General features: G+C 34.1%; 1 pseudogene; it reads right to left on the bottom strand.

Annotated features, from left to right (window-relative positions):
- Positions 1-867: 867 nt before the first annotated feature.
- On the bottom strand, positions 868-15,095 carry LOC145609337 (epoxide hydrolase 3-like; annotated as a pseudogene).
- Positions 15,096-15,295: the final 200 nt, after the last annotated feature.

Genomic DNA, 15,295 nt, shown 5'->3' with positions numbered 1-15,295 from the left:
TTGAATTGCTTCCAATATTAATGTTTATTCTATTATTTATTTATGATCACCATATTGCATGTTAAAGGTAATATGTAATTGAATATCACGACTAATAAGATAATTTGGACAACCGGTTTAGGTTCCTTTAATCTTGTTATTTAATAAAGTGATCACTAATATATTAGAATTATATGTTGCATTAATATTCAACCAATTTAGCATAATAATAGTTTGGAGTAAGTTGAATATTTTGTTTGTATGCCTTTGAGATCACAGGAATACTTTTCATAATAAGAATCGAGTAAAGGCCAATACGGGCAAACGTGACTCCATGACTCACTTCGTACCATCATCCCCGATCCTCCTTTCGTGGTTCCGAACCATATGGAGTTAGTAATCTCATGGATTATGAATGGGGTGTAACCTTCACGGGTCAATCGTTGTTGCCTTTCGTTGTCCCTTTTCGTGGTTGCCTTAAATGATCCGTGAACGGTTTACAAGTTCCTTAAAAACTTGTTGGCGGCTCCTTACTTTTCTTGTCCCTAATCGTGTCCCTAATCGTATATGTCAATTCTCACTTCCTATGAGTGCCAAGCATATTCACAACATGCTTTTAAGTAGGCGCACTTCGAACGACGCCTACAATATTATAAGCCTAAATCCTCAATATTTATCTCAATAGATTACACAACATGCTTTATCTTATTATTTATTCTTGAAATATCCAAAACGATAAAACCATAAGTTTTACATATAAATTTAGGATTGGAATAAGTGCATTCCAAATTTACACAACCTTAAATATAACTCACTGCATCGTCTAGGAATGATAATATTGGCAAAGAGGCCTTATTGTTATAGCAGGTTACATCACTTACATGGTCCCTAGAATCTTTTGATGAAGTTATAGATTTGATTGGAGATAACATCAGGCTTCTCTTGCTGTATGAAATGACCTACTTGTTCAAGTATGACCACATCTTCTACGAGTGGTTCATCCTTTTTATCCCACCTTGATTAACGTACTCCTTTACACCAGGCATATAGTATGTTAGGTCCAAATCTCCTACAATAAATATCGTTGGTACTTTTACCTTTGCTCCCGTCCATTCTGCGGTGAGTTCCCAATTTCTACAAAAAAAAATAAATGAAAGATGTTATGATGGATGTGAGAAAGATAAACTACGTACTTGTTATTAAATAATGAAAGATTGTAAAAAGACAGATAGATGTATATAAAATGTGAATTTAGTAAAAACGTATGTACGGGCAAATTAAAGAAATCCGTTTGCAAGTAGTAGTACTAAAGGCAATTGACAAAATTTTTTAGTTAGCGAAATAATCTATGACAAAAGCAAAATTAGTTGATTACTATTAAATCAAAAACTAATTTAATTTTATTTATTTGGATCTTACTAACAAGCATCCAGGACATTTGATAACTGATTAATAATTACGTTAAATAAAATTAAGTTTTGAATGCATGACAAGTCACCCGTCGCTTTGTGTAATTAGTGCAAATTTTACATTAATATCTCCGCTTTTATTTCTTCTCTTATCTAAAGCTTGTAGATTCTCGTTAGCTTTAGCCTATTTAACTTTTCAATTTAGATTTAAAAAAATTCACATGAGATTAGTTCAAAATTTTCAATTCAAAGTCTAATATACCTATTTTTCAGCAAACTAATAAGATGTGTTAAGGTTGGTAATTGTAGCTAGTCCTCAAAACTTAGCTAACCAAGGTAATTAAATTAAGAGGATGAGAAAGAGGAACATACAAATTATAAGCACGATAATAATTTAATCCTCCAGTGAAGCCAGTTTGTGTAAATTTGTTAACATAATAGGCAACTTCCTCTTTAGACAAAAAAGAAGGAAAAGGTGGAACATCTTTGAAAGCCTGCCCTTTAGGCAAAAACAAGGGGCCTGGATTGCGATTTGGAAAAATCCTCCTCAACAATTTTTCAGCACCACCAGCTTCATCAATTTCACTTTTAATTTCTCCTGGTACCTTTTCAATAATTTAAAAATGTAATCAATTAAAGAATTTTTTTCTTTTTTTTTTTTAAAAAAAATAGTAAGACAAAAGTAACCCACCACTCCACCAGCGAACCGCCGAACCCCAAAGGCCCAAACCCCCACGCCACCCTACCCCAAACCCTCCGGCATCCATCCCCTCCCAACACCCTCCACCCTCCGAAAACCTCCCTCCCACTTCTGGAACCCCCTTCCTCACCCTCACCCAATGAAAACCGTCTCTTTTCAATCGCAGGGAGTATGGGTGAATTTGATGGTGCGATGGTGGAGCGAACATTGGGGTTGCGATGCTTCAATAATCACAATTTGCTAGGTGATCGAATTTAGGTTGGCATTGATGTGTGTAAGAGTTGCATGGGTGGGGTGATGGTGGTTGCGATATGTAATTGGGGTGGTTGGGTTGCTGGTATCTTCTCTGCGTTGTTGATGTTGAGGGAGTACAAGTTGTGAGGGGGAGAGTGGCTAACGGGGAGGTGAAGTTTTGTGTGGGTGGCTGCTCAAAAAATTTGGTGGTTGTTGTGGTTGTGTGGGTTGTGCGGAAAGAGGGAGGTGGCGAAACAGGGAGGTGAAGTGTTGTGGGCTTGAAATTTTGTTTTTTATATAGTTTTTATTTTTTATCCAATCGTATAGTGACACATGTCATTTATTAATTTTTTTTTGTCAAAAAACCCAACGTACAAGTTACTGGTCACAAAGGACCAGTAGAAGATAATGTCGTATAAAGGTGGGGTTATTAAATAATAATAATAAGGTGGGATAATTAACAGCGATCCAGTTAAAGGTGGGATTATTAAAAGCAATTTTTCCTAAAATTATATGATAGTGCAATTTTAAAGTAGTGACAATTGGGTTGGGGACTTGGGGGATATAAGTGACAAGTTATATCCTTTATTTGAATCTTGTTTGATCAAGATTTAAGGAAAAATTTAACTTTGATAAGTTGATCTCTGAGTAGTCTTTCAATATTAAGTTTGACTTTAATTAATTCAAAAATAAGCAAAACTTTATGGTCATTTTTCCAATATTAAGTCATGACCTATTATATAGTATAGGTTTATAGCAGGTCAATATTTTATGTGTCAAAATGTTATTGGTGAGATTAGTTTTAAATTAGTATTTTAAGTGTAATTAAATTAAATCCTAATTAAAACCTAACTACCACAATTAGATATGAAAAAAAGCCAACCTCCCAACTGCTGGTCTGTCGGACCACCCTCCACCGAACCCCAACCAGTTACCTCCATGTTCCAGCCTATATCCCTGCCGGCAAAACACCATCCAACCCCATCTCCGCCCGTGAAACCCTCTCAGCCTCCCCCACCCTAGTCGGCGACTTCACCCAGCCCATTCATGAACCCAAATACACAATCTCGACCTTCGAACCCCCACCCAACGAACCCCTATTCACGAACCCCCAACCACTGTCCTCGTCGGCGAAACCCCGCCCCCACCCAGCCCCACCTTAGCCAATTAGACCCGTAAAACCTCCACCCTAGCCAACGCCCACCGCACACCGAAGGCTAGCTAGCCCAACACCTCAATTTCTAAAAAAAATTATTTATTAATTTTTGTATATAAAGATAATATTAAGGTTATTAATTAAGTTAATTTTTATTTAATTGGGAGTTAATTATGTTACAAGTCAATTGATGACTTATTTAACCTGTTACAAGAAAGATACTCTTCTTTTTTTTTTTTTTTTTAAAAAAAAAAAATATTCATTTATGATAACTAGATATCAAAGTTTGACTCATTTTTGAATTAATCAAAATTAAACTTAGGACTTGTTCTCTTCACCTGAAACCAAATAGATCTGGTCCGATTATTTTAAGGTCTGATCTGATCTGATCTAAACTTTTATATCTCATCTGGTCTAATCTGATTTAGCAATTTGACTAAACTTTGACTGCATTTTAATTCTAATCTATAAAGAAAAACATTATCAAAATGGATTTTGTTAAATTTGTCTCATAATGAACTTTTCAAATATGTAATTTTAATATTTTTTTTAATACGCAATTAACGATATTTAACGATTAGTAAATGATAATCAAAAGTTTTGATCTTGTCTAATCTGAATCTTTCTAATATGGTCTACTCTGATCTGAATTTATTAAGAAATAAGTAATAAGTATCCGAAATAAGTTGAAGAGAACAAGTCTTTAATATTGGAAGATTACCTAAAGTTTAACCTATTGTTGTTAAGTTTTCTTTGAATTAATCAAAATTTTAAGCTTAAAATTGAAAGATTACCTAAAGTTAAAACTATTGTTGTTAATTTTCCTTACTATTATTATTATACTATCCCGACACAACTTATTATTAATCTGACCTATATATGGTGAATTATTGTAACTCAATCTTATTTGACTCATGAATTCATGATTTTAACTCAGACTAGTCATTGACTAGATCCAATAAAGACATAACTAGAACTCAATCTGGCGTTTTTTTTTTTTACTAAACCCTTAACAAGTTTAACAAATGATTTATTGTGGACCTGATTCACACTAATTTATTGTGAACCAACTAAGAGAAACAGGCTAAATATAAGTAGACCTGGTTCACACAAATTTATTATGGACCATTAATAATAGGGTTACTATATTTAATTATCGTTGTTTAAATCTAAAGGGTTTTATATCAATAAAAGGTTACTATATATGTTAAAATAAAGGTGATTATGTGAAAATAACAGTCAATGTGTTATAAGAAAGGTCATAAGAGATTGATATGTTTTTAATTGAATTTTTTTAATATACTAGTCAAATAATAAATATGAATATTAAAGGTCAATATATTAAAATTAGAGTTACTATGTTCAAATCAACTTATTAGAACATTTGAACCTCAAACTAGGCTAGCACAAATTTTAATAAAGGTTACCTTGTTAAAATTAGGATCATTATATTATTAAACTTAGGGCTACTATATTCAAGATAATTAGGGATGCCAGTGAGTCGGGTTAAATGGGGGACTCGCCCCATCCTCGCCTCAGTGGGGCGAAGATGCATGGACTGAGGTTTGGCAAGTCATGGGGCGGGGATGGGGATAAAATGTGTATCCTCCATGGGTAATGGCATGGGTATGGATTTTAGAGTAGACCCGCCCCACCCCGTATCCGCCTTGTACCCACCCCATATTTTCTTTAGAAGAGTTAAGAATTTATGAAACCTGATTCCCCCTAGGCCCCTAAGGCCCAATAAGCCAAAACATTAAGAGTCCCAAATTTTTTTTAACCTTTTCTGATATAATTATCATTATTGTGATACAATACGGCATCATGGCAGTAGGTTTGGGATGATTTTGGGGCATGGATGCGGTAGGTATGGATATCCAAGTGGGTGGTGGGGCGGGAATGGATCCTATCTTCTACTCGGCGGGGCGGGTGTGGATGTGGATATTGTACTCACCACAAGATGGATACAAGATATTTAGGCGGGTATGGGTATGGAGGTACCATCATCTACATCCGAACCGCCCCATTATCATCTCTAAACATATATAGCATCAGTTGTTGTTGTGTACAGAGATCAGGTGCACAATAATATTATTGTGAACCAAGTCTACACAAAAGTAGAATTGTTTTGGAATAAATGAAAGGTGAGATTATTTTGGAAAGATGAAATAAAAGTGGGATTATTTATTTCCTTTTTTAATTTAATAGATAAATGAAAAAAAAAAACAAAAAAAAAACTAAAACTCTTTTACTGAAGATCTATATATTTTTAGACCTTAATAAAATATGTATTTTGCAAAATTTCACATGGCCATAGAAAATTCTCCAACGAACCTCAATAACATTATAGTTTAATTGATCTAAACTGGTCTATTGACCTTTGTATCCACACTCTAATATAACACTTACACAAATTAAATGGAGTACTTGTGTTAGAGACATGTGATATAGGAAAATATATGTGTGATATATTTTCCGTAGATATCATTTAGGAAATAATATATTTAGGTTTATTTTATGTTAAGATTATATTTAGTGAATATATTGTTAGGATATATGGTATATCTTTTAGGAAGATTGTTTCCTATCTTATAATGTTAGATTTTGTATAAATACTCAACCTATTGATGATAATAATAAAGGAATAAAAAGCCATTATATTCTATTTCCTCCCTCATTTTTCATGGTATTAAAAGCAAGCTAAATCTTGGGACCGTTCACAAAAATTTCCCCCTGTCGGTGGGTTGTAAATTAAACTCACCAGCGAGATTAATAAAAAAAAAAATTCCGCTTTACAATTTTTTAGTTGGTATACGTGATTAATCCATCTTATATGAATATATGATGGTATGGGTTTTCTATTGGAGAATGTATTTGAATTTCTATTGTACTACATCTCTATGGAGATGAAGAAAAACAACATTTGGCGTACTTTTTATTTAAAATATAACAATATTTTGTGGAAAACCAGGGACACCAGCAAAGCAACGGGGCAGAAGATCACGGACACCAACGCAGGGCCGGGGCAGAATGTCACGGACACCAGCACAAGGCCGGGGCAGAAGATCAAGGACACTAGGAAAGGGCCGGGGGCAGAAGATTACGGACACCAGGAAAGGGCCGGGGCAGAAGACCCCGGACACCAGCAAAGGGCCGTGGCAGAAGACCATGGACACCGACGAAGGGCTTTCGCAGAAGATCATGGACACCAGCAACGGGACGTGGCAGAAGACCACGGACACCGGCGAATGGCTGTGGCTGAAGATCACGGACACCAGCTAAGCGTCGTGGCATAAGATCACGGACACCAGCGAAGGGCCGTGGCAGAAGATCACGGACACCAGCGAAATGTCGTGGCAGAAGATCACGGACACCGAAGGGCTGTGGCAGAAAGATCACGGACACCAGCAAAGGGCCGTGACATAAGACCACGGACACGAGCAAAGGGTCGTGCACACTATAAAAATGGGGAAATTTAGCTACCAAAAATAGCTACGTTTATGTAATTGGTAGCTAAAATAGCTACAACTACAATACATTTGTTGCTATTCTACAAATCCCAACTTGTCCATTCAAATTTTGGTTGCTAAAATGTATAGAGACAAAAATTTATCATATTGGTTGCTAAAGCTAGACAACTAAAATCTATTCATTGAACACATTGTTAAAAAGAAAAAGAAAAAAGAGAAAATTCTAAAAAAAATTGGTCACTAAATTTTTATTATGGCGCAAAAATAAAAATTTTGGCGGAGCCCAAAATTTTTAGAATGAAAACTTTACTTTTTGAAATAACAAAAGGACCAAAAGCATTTTATTTATGAGTACTGAGTAGCTTCTCTCTCCAACATTACAAACCCTTTACATTCTACTGTGCATAGTTGCTAGTTGCTACCTCTTTCTATCTCAATTTCTCCCTAATTTTTATATTTTTGCAAAATTCGTGGTCAGACCATCTCAATTCAGCAAAAGACTTACAATTTGATGAGCATTATGGTTGCTTTGACGAAAGGATTTATGCTCAAGATGGAGAATTAGGGTTAACGTCGTCGACTTAATTTCACCGTCCATTAGTTAGCAATTTCAGGTATTCCAGCCTCTCAATTTATTTGAATTTTGATAAAATTAAACAATTTAGCAATTGTTTGTGATATAGTATCTTAATTTTTCTGGGCTAATCTTAATTAGTTGTACACAACAATTGTGCTTTATTGGTTAATTGTGTGTAGTTCTTGTTGTGATATATCATATGAAAGTAGTTTTGCTTGTTAATTTACAATACTGAGTGAAGTATTATTGGTCACAATCTATCTTTAAATTTGCTATTCAAGTGTTGTTATTAATTTAATTGCTTTAGATTTTATGCGATTGTATTTCGTTAATTTACAAAGATAAATGGCTTATAAATAGTCTCTGCTTTGTTTTGATCACACATGAACCTGCTTAGTTATAAGAAAATATCTTACTTTTCATTTGGGAGTTTCATTTATAGAGTAGATATTTAGCTTGCTATTTTTACACCAGAAGTCAAAATGTTTTTTATTTCTTAATATATAATTGGAATATAGCAAGTCAAAGTTTGATTTCTATAATGAGGTGGTTTCCACGTGATTATAGATGTGTTTAGTGAGCTTACATTATTATACACCATTAGAATAATCCAATAATTGACATAATGCGTAAGACTACTATGTCACAAATCACAAGGCACTAATTTGCAAGTTCTTTATAATAATCCTATCTATTTCAATATACACATCATAACTTTGCAATAAGTTTAATCTTTTCACCACTTTATGTTGGATAACGAGTAAACATTTATATACTACAGTACCTATTATATAAGTCAATGATATACTATGAACCAACTATTATATCTAACCACACCTTATGGCATCTTATCAAAGTAACTAGCTACTTTGTTAGTAGAAGTATAGTTTTAGTTTCTAGTTTACTTTAATAAACATGAGTAAACAATTATAACACTTAAAATAAAAAAGAACAAACTAACAAAAATTAATTTGCAGCAGTATGAGTTCAGATCGAGGTTGGATGTATAAGAGACTTAATGATGGAAAATTTCTTAGTTCAATTTTTGTTAACAAAGTTGATGAATTCATTGATTTTGCTAGTATCCAAGAAAATGTATTGATAGATGGCTTAATGAAATGCCCTTGTTCAAAATGTGAAAATATCCCATATCAAAGTGTAGACACCATCAAGTTACATCTTTACAAGAATGGCTTTCAACCTGATTACTATCGTTGGACATGTCATGGGGAAGACTACTTTCAAAATATAACTTTAAGTAGTCGTTTCACCACTACACCAGAAGAGTCTAACCCCTACAAGGACATGGTAATGGATGCATTTGGACAAGAATATGTTGTAGAAGATGTTGTAGATGAGGACCCACCTCTAGAGCAAAGAAAGTTCTTTGACATGTTGGCAGCTGCTGAGAAACCTCTATACAATGGATCTAACATGTCTTTGCTTTCTGTTGCGGCAAGAATCACAAATATCAAATGTGAATATAACATCCCTCATAGAGCTTTTGATAGTGTTACATCTTTAATGAAAGATATGTGTCCAGAGGAGAACAAGATGACTGATAATTTTTATAAGACTCGGAGACTACTTGATGGACTTGAACTACCGCATCACAAGATAGATGTATGTCCCAATGGATGTATGTTATTTTGGAAGGAACACAAAGATCTTGTAGAATGTGTTGTTTACAAAGAAGGTCGTTTCAAGCCTTCAAGGGCAAATGGTAAGAAAAGTCCTAAAACTGTGCTTCATTATTTACCAATTGCTCCAAGATTGCAAAGGTTGTACGCTACCAAATCTACGGCAAAGCAAATGAGGTGGCATGCAGAGTTTAAGAGACCAGAAGGTGTAATGGCTCATCCGTGTGATGGAGAAGCATGGATTGATTTTGACAAAACATTTCAAGATTTTTCAAAAGAATCAAGAAATGTTCGACTTGGCCTTTGTACTGATGGGTTTTCACCTTTTGGTAAGTCAGGGAAACAATATTCTTGTTGGCCTGTGATTGTAACTCCTTATAATTTGCCACCATGGTTGTGCTTGAAAAAGCCTTTCATGTTTTTAAGTTTGCTCATTCCTGGCCCAAAAAGCCCTAAGGGAAATCTCGATGTCTTCTTGCAACCTCTGATTGATGAGCTAAAGATGCTCTGGAATGTAGGGGTGCCAACTTATGACATCTCTAAAAAACAGAATTTTCAAATGAAAGTTGCATTGCTTTGGACAATTAGCGATTTCCCCGCTTATGGTATGTTGTCCGGATGGAGTACGGCCGGTCGATTAGCATGCCCATATTGCATGGAGAAGACAAAAACATTCACTCTTACTCATGGCAATAAGCAAACATGGTTTGATTGTCATCGACAATTCTTAACCCATGACCACGTTTTTAGAAAAAATAAAAGTGGGTTCTACAAAAATAGAATTGAGTGTTCTTCCCCTCCACCAAGATTGAGTGGAGAGCAAATTAAGGAGAGATTGTCATCTTTGCCAAAAGTTGAAGGTTGTTCATGTGGAAATGTTAAGATTCAAGCAAATGGAGTGAGCTTGATGAAAGAGACCCAACAGGAAGTTTTGCAAAGATATGGCAAAGAGCATCATTGGACAAAGGAAAGTATTTTTTGGAAGCTCCCATATTGGAGCAAGCTCTTGATACGTCACAATCTTGATGTCATGCATATTGAAAAGAATGTTTTTGATAACTTGTTCCACACTATCATGGATGTTAAGGGGAAGAGTAAAGATAACATGGAATCAAGAAAAGATCTAAAAAAGTTTTGTAAGCGGCGAAAGTTAGAAGTTCAAGATGTGATTTCTCGTGATGGAAAGTCAAAGAAGCAAGTGATGCCAAATGCTTCATATGTCTTGCCTAAGGAGAAGAGAAAACTTGTATGTGAATGGGTGAAGAAGTTGAAGTTCCCTGATGGTTATGCATCTAATTTAAGTAGATGTGTTGATACCAAGGAATGCAAGTTATCAGGAATGAAAAGTCATGATTGCCATGTCTTTATGCAACGTTTATTGCCAATTGCCTTTAAGGATCTTCTGCCTATCAGTGTATGGAATGTTGTGACTGAATTAAGTCAATTCTTTAGAGATTTATGCTCAGCCACTTTGAAAGTTGATGAGGTGGTACGATTAGAGAACAATATTGCTGAGATTCTTTGTAAGTTAGAGAGAGTACTTCCACCTAGTTTCTTCAATTCCATGGAGCATCTTCCTGTCCATTTACCATATGAGGCAAAAGTTGGAGGACCGGTACAGTTTAGATGGATGTACCCTTTTGAAAGGTAAATATACATTCATTTTTACTTTCCTTATATTTTTTATGCCGGCATATTTTCCTTCTACTTTAATATATGTCAAAAAAAAATCAAGTAAAAAAAAAATCAATTATTTTTGTTTGTTAGGTTTTTATATCATTTAAAGAAAAAGGTAGGAAATAAAGCTCGGGTTGAAGGGTCCATTTGTAATGCCTACCTAACTGAAGAAATTTCAAACTTTTGCTCTCTGTATTTTGAGAAAGATGTTGACACAAAGGCTAACACTCAAGAATTAGTTGATCCATGTGTTCAAGAACACTTAGACCTACCTGAGATTTTCTCAAGCATTGATGGGCATAGTTCCTCCAACGGTAAATTTTGTTATCTTGATGAGAGGGATTACAACACTGCACACAGATATGTCCTTAATAACTCTAAATTACTGTCAGAATATGAACGGTAATTACATGTCCAACTTTTATACACTTTCATCAAATAGTTAGATTTTTAAGATATACTAAAGCAACCTTTTAATAGCATTTTTGAGGAGAAAATGATTAGAGAACATAGTTGCGGAAATGAGGCTGAAGTTTGGTCCAAGTATGAAGATAAATTTCCTAGTTGGTTCAAGGAATATGTAAGTAGCATAGTGGCTATAAATTTGTTACATTTCTATTTGAATGATATTTTAAATTGGCTTTAAGAGTGTGTCTTTGGTATAGGTTCTTGCAACGGGCACAAACAACGACATAATTTATTCTTTAGCACTTGGTCCTTCAACAAGGGTTCAAAAATTCAAACAATATCGTGTTAATGGGTTCCATTTTCACACATTTGACTATGGAAAACATAAGTCTAACATGAATTATGGTGTATGTGTGAAAGGTGTTCAAGGAAATGATTACTATGGAATTCTACAAGAAATCATAGAATTAGTGTATTTTGGAGATAAAAAGAGTTTTAAAACACTCTTATCTGTTTTAATAGGCTGATTTTGAGAACAAAAAAGCTGCTAACTTGGAAAGTGAGGATAAACGCTCAGAAGATGAGTTGTTGTTGGAGGCTTTAGGAGGGTGGAAGCAAGGGAGGAAATATGGTCTTGGTTCGGCAGCAACTACATTTTTTGATAAGTCTCAAAAAGATAACAATGCAAAGAAAGCACGAATTGATCATGTTAATCAATTGGAAAGCCACGTTGAGCAACTAAACTCGGAGAATTTGCAACTAAGAAAAGAGCTCGATGCTGCTAATGAGAAGCTTGATGCAACAACTCAAAAGCTAGATGTTACAACCGAGAAGCTTGATGCAACAAACCAGAATGTGAAGACTCTACAGGATCAGTTCCAGCTTATTATAAGTGGGCGTTATACTTTAAATGATCTTGGTTCTTCCTCATCACAACCCCGTCAGCCTTAATATTTTCTCCATCTAAACTATAAACATTGGTATTTGACTTGAGGGCTAATTTTGGTGGAATCATGGGAACATTATTTCAAAGGGGTCATTTTGGCATACAATTGCAGTGCTGAATATGCACATATATGATGTAGTTGGGGCTTTTTTTTGCACATGATACATGATCTTTAGTTTGAACATGTTCATTATAGGCAGGTACTTTATAATTGAAGTTTGTGGGTATGCTTTTTATAGTGAGCATATAATTATGCTATGAAGTTTTTACAATTGTAATGTGCCACTAACGCTACATTTTGTTAAGTAATGAAGTATATTTTGCAAATGTTTGTACATTTTTACAATTGTATTATTAGCTAGTAGGTTGGAGTATAATGATACACAAAACATAATCCAATTGAAGTATTATTAAAAATATCATTTCTAATTTAAGTGGAGCAACAAAATTTCGTTTTTGGTTGCTAGCTAACTTTAGATACAAAAAATTAATTTTGGTCGCTAATGTTAACAACAAAATTTCATTTTTGGTAGCTAATTTTAGCAACAAAATATTAATTTTGGTCACTATACCACTAAATTAATTATATAATCATATCATTGTGTAGCAACGAAATATAATTTTATGGTTGTTATTTTAACAACGAAATTTAGTTTTTTGGTCGCTAAAAATAGTGACGGATTTTAAAACCGACTCTAATTAGCAACCAAAAAATGAAATAGTTAGTCTCTATTTAAGGCTAGCGACCAGCTATTTTATGACCAATGTGATTGGTAGCCAAATTGGTTGCTAACTATTTAGCAACCAATAATTGTTGTTTAGCAACGAATTATTGTGGTAGCTAAATTCCTTATTTTTTGTAGTGGGGGTGATAGAAGACCACGGACACCAGCAAAGGGACACAGCTGAAAAAGTTTGTTTTTTTTTAAAAAAATAAAAATAAAATTGATGGCGACATCAACAGAGTAGTGCAACTCGATCGACTTCAACAAATTGATGAATTTCCAATCGCAATGTTCGTGTTACTGCCGTTACGATTTCGGGAGGGTGATAGAGATATGTGATATTGAAAAGTATATGTGTGATATATTTTCCTTAAATATCATAAAGGGAATAATATTTTTAAGTTTATTTTATGTTAAGATAATATTTAGTGAATTAATCGTTAGGATATATGGTATATAAATTAGGAAGATTGTTTCCTATCTTATAATGTTAGCTTTTGTGTTAAAGGAATAAAAAGCCATTCTATTCTATTTCCTCACTAATTTGTCAACTTGTAAGGAAACTTAATAATTGAAATAAGAAAATTTAAAGCATGTATGTTTAGGAGATAAAAAGAGAGGGGTAGGGAATATGGGCAAAGATTATTTGAATACCTATACCACGTATTTGATTTTAGAGATTGGGATTACAGAGGGATAATAAAATAAAGGATTAAAGCTTTACTTATCCCTCAAATTATATACTTGGTATAAGGTGGAAGGGACAATGATTACAATGAAAAACCATATTTACCTTATGAAAAAACTCTTTTAACAAAAAAGAGTTATAAAAACTAAACCAAGGATAAAGTTTACTAATAAGGGTATGTTTGTAGCTATGTTACTTATCCTACTCTTATACCAAACAAAAATTAACATCATTTTATCCTTCTATCATCTATTCATAATTTCCTATCCTCTAATCCTATTTATCTGTATCTATTGAATTACAAACTTTTAAATATACCTGGTGTAATAAATTATTGTGGACCACTAACATTAGAGACACTATATTTGTCATATATTAATAGGAAAAAAAAGTCACTATATTAAAATTAAAGTTATTATTTTGAAATAAGAATAATTTTGGTATTATAAAGGCTATAAGAGATTAATTTTTTTTGATGTAATTTTTTATATACTAATCAATATGAATAATAAAGATCACTACGTTAAAATTAGGGTCTATGTTTAACATAACGTTCTAATTCAAGTTCTCAATAATAAAAGGTCATACAAATTTTAATAAAGGTTACCATGTTAAAGTTAGGGTCACTATATAAAAATTAGAAACATTATATTCAATATAAAGTCAGCTGGGTGCGTATAAATCTCAGGTACACAATAATATTACTATGGACCAAATCCACGCAAGTTTTTTTTTCGAATTAAACCAAACACCCCGTAAATGAAATATGCTCCACAAGAAGAAAAATCCCAATGATCCCGTGGCGGATTTAAGCCATTTGAGTGGGGTCCCATAACCCCACTTGAGTTTAAAAAAAAAAGAAATTTTCTTAATAAAATTAATTTTTTTTCAATAAAATTAGTTATTTTTTATATCAAATGACCCCATTAAAATTAATTAAATGTATTTTGACCCCATTAAATATTTTTTCTGGATCCGCCACTAGAATGATCATCAAAATGTTACCTGAAAGCGTGCAAATATAATAGTCGTCGCCATAAGCATCGTGAAGAGCATCAACTGGCTTGGTTTTAGAATCCCGGGAAGAGAAAGCAACGCTAAGATTCACCAATGCCTTCACGCGATCAGGCCGAAAGAGACACAACCACCAAGCAATCATTGCGCCCCAATCATGGCCTACCACAAAAACCTGCTCTACCCCCAACTCATCAATCAAGGCCACCAAGTCACCAACGATGTGACCGTAAGTGTAGCTATGGAAATCTGTTGGGGCGTCTGTGTCGCCGTAGCCCCTCATATCGGGGGCTACGGCATGGTAACCAAGAGCCGAGAGGGCCATGATTTGGTACCTCCAAGAGTACCATAATTCAGGGAAACCATGAAGGAAGAGTACAATAGGTGACCCCTTATCTCCTTTCTCAGCTACATGCATGTTTATGCCATTGACGTTAACTTTCCGGTGTCTTATGCCGTTGAATGTTTCCATTATTTTGCTCTTGCAAAAGTTTAGTTTTTAGGTTGTAAATGAAGCTAAAATAATGAAATTGGTTGGTTTATGGTTTTTGTTGACGTCTTATTATTTGTGGTACTTGAGAAAATTAAAATTTAAAAAACGTGATGAATAGGGACGACTAAGGAGTAGACAAAGTGATTGAAAGATGAATTGTTTCATATAAGTTGCTGAAA

This window comes from Chenopodium album, chromosome 23 (assembly GCF_948465745.1).
Source record: "Chenopodium album chromosome 23, dcCheAlbu1.1, whole genome shotgun sequence".
Classification (NCBI taxonomy): domain Eukaryota; kingdom Viridiplantae; phylum Streptophyta; class Magnoliopsida; order Caryophyllales; family Amaranthaceae; genus Chenopodium; species Chenopodium album.
Note: the sequence above shows the minus strand (reverse complement) of the source record. Positions and strands in the feature narration are given on the sequence as shown.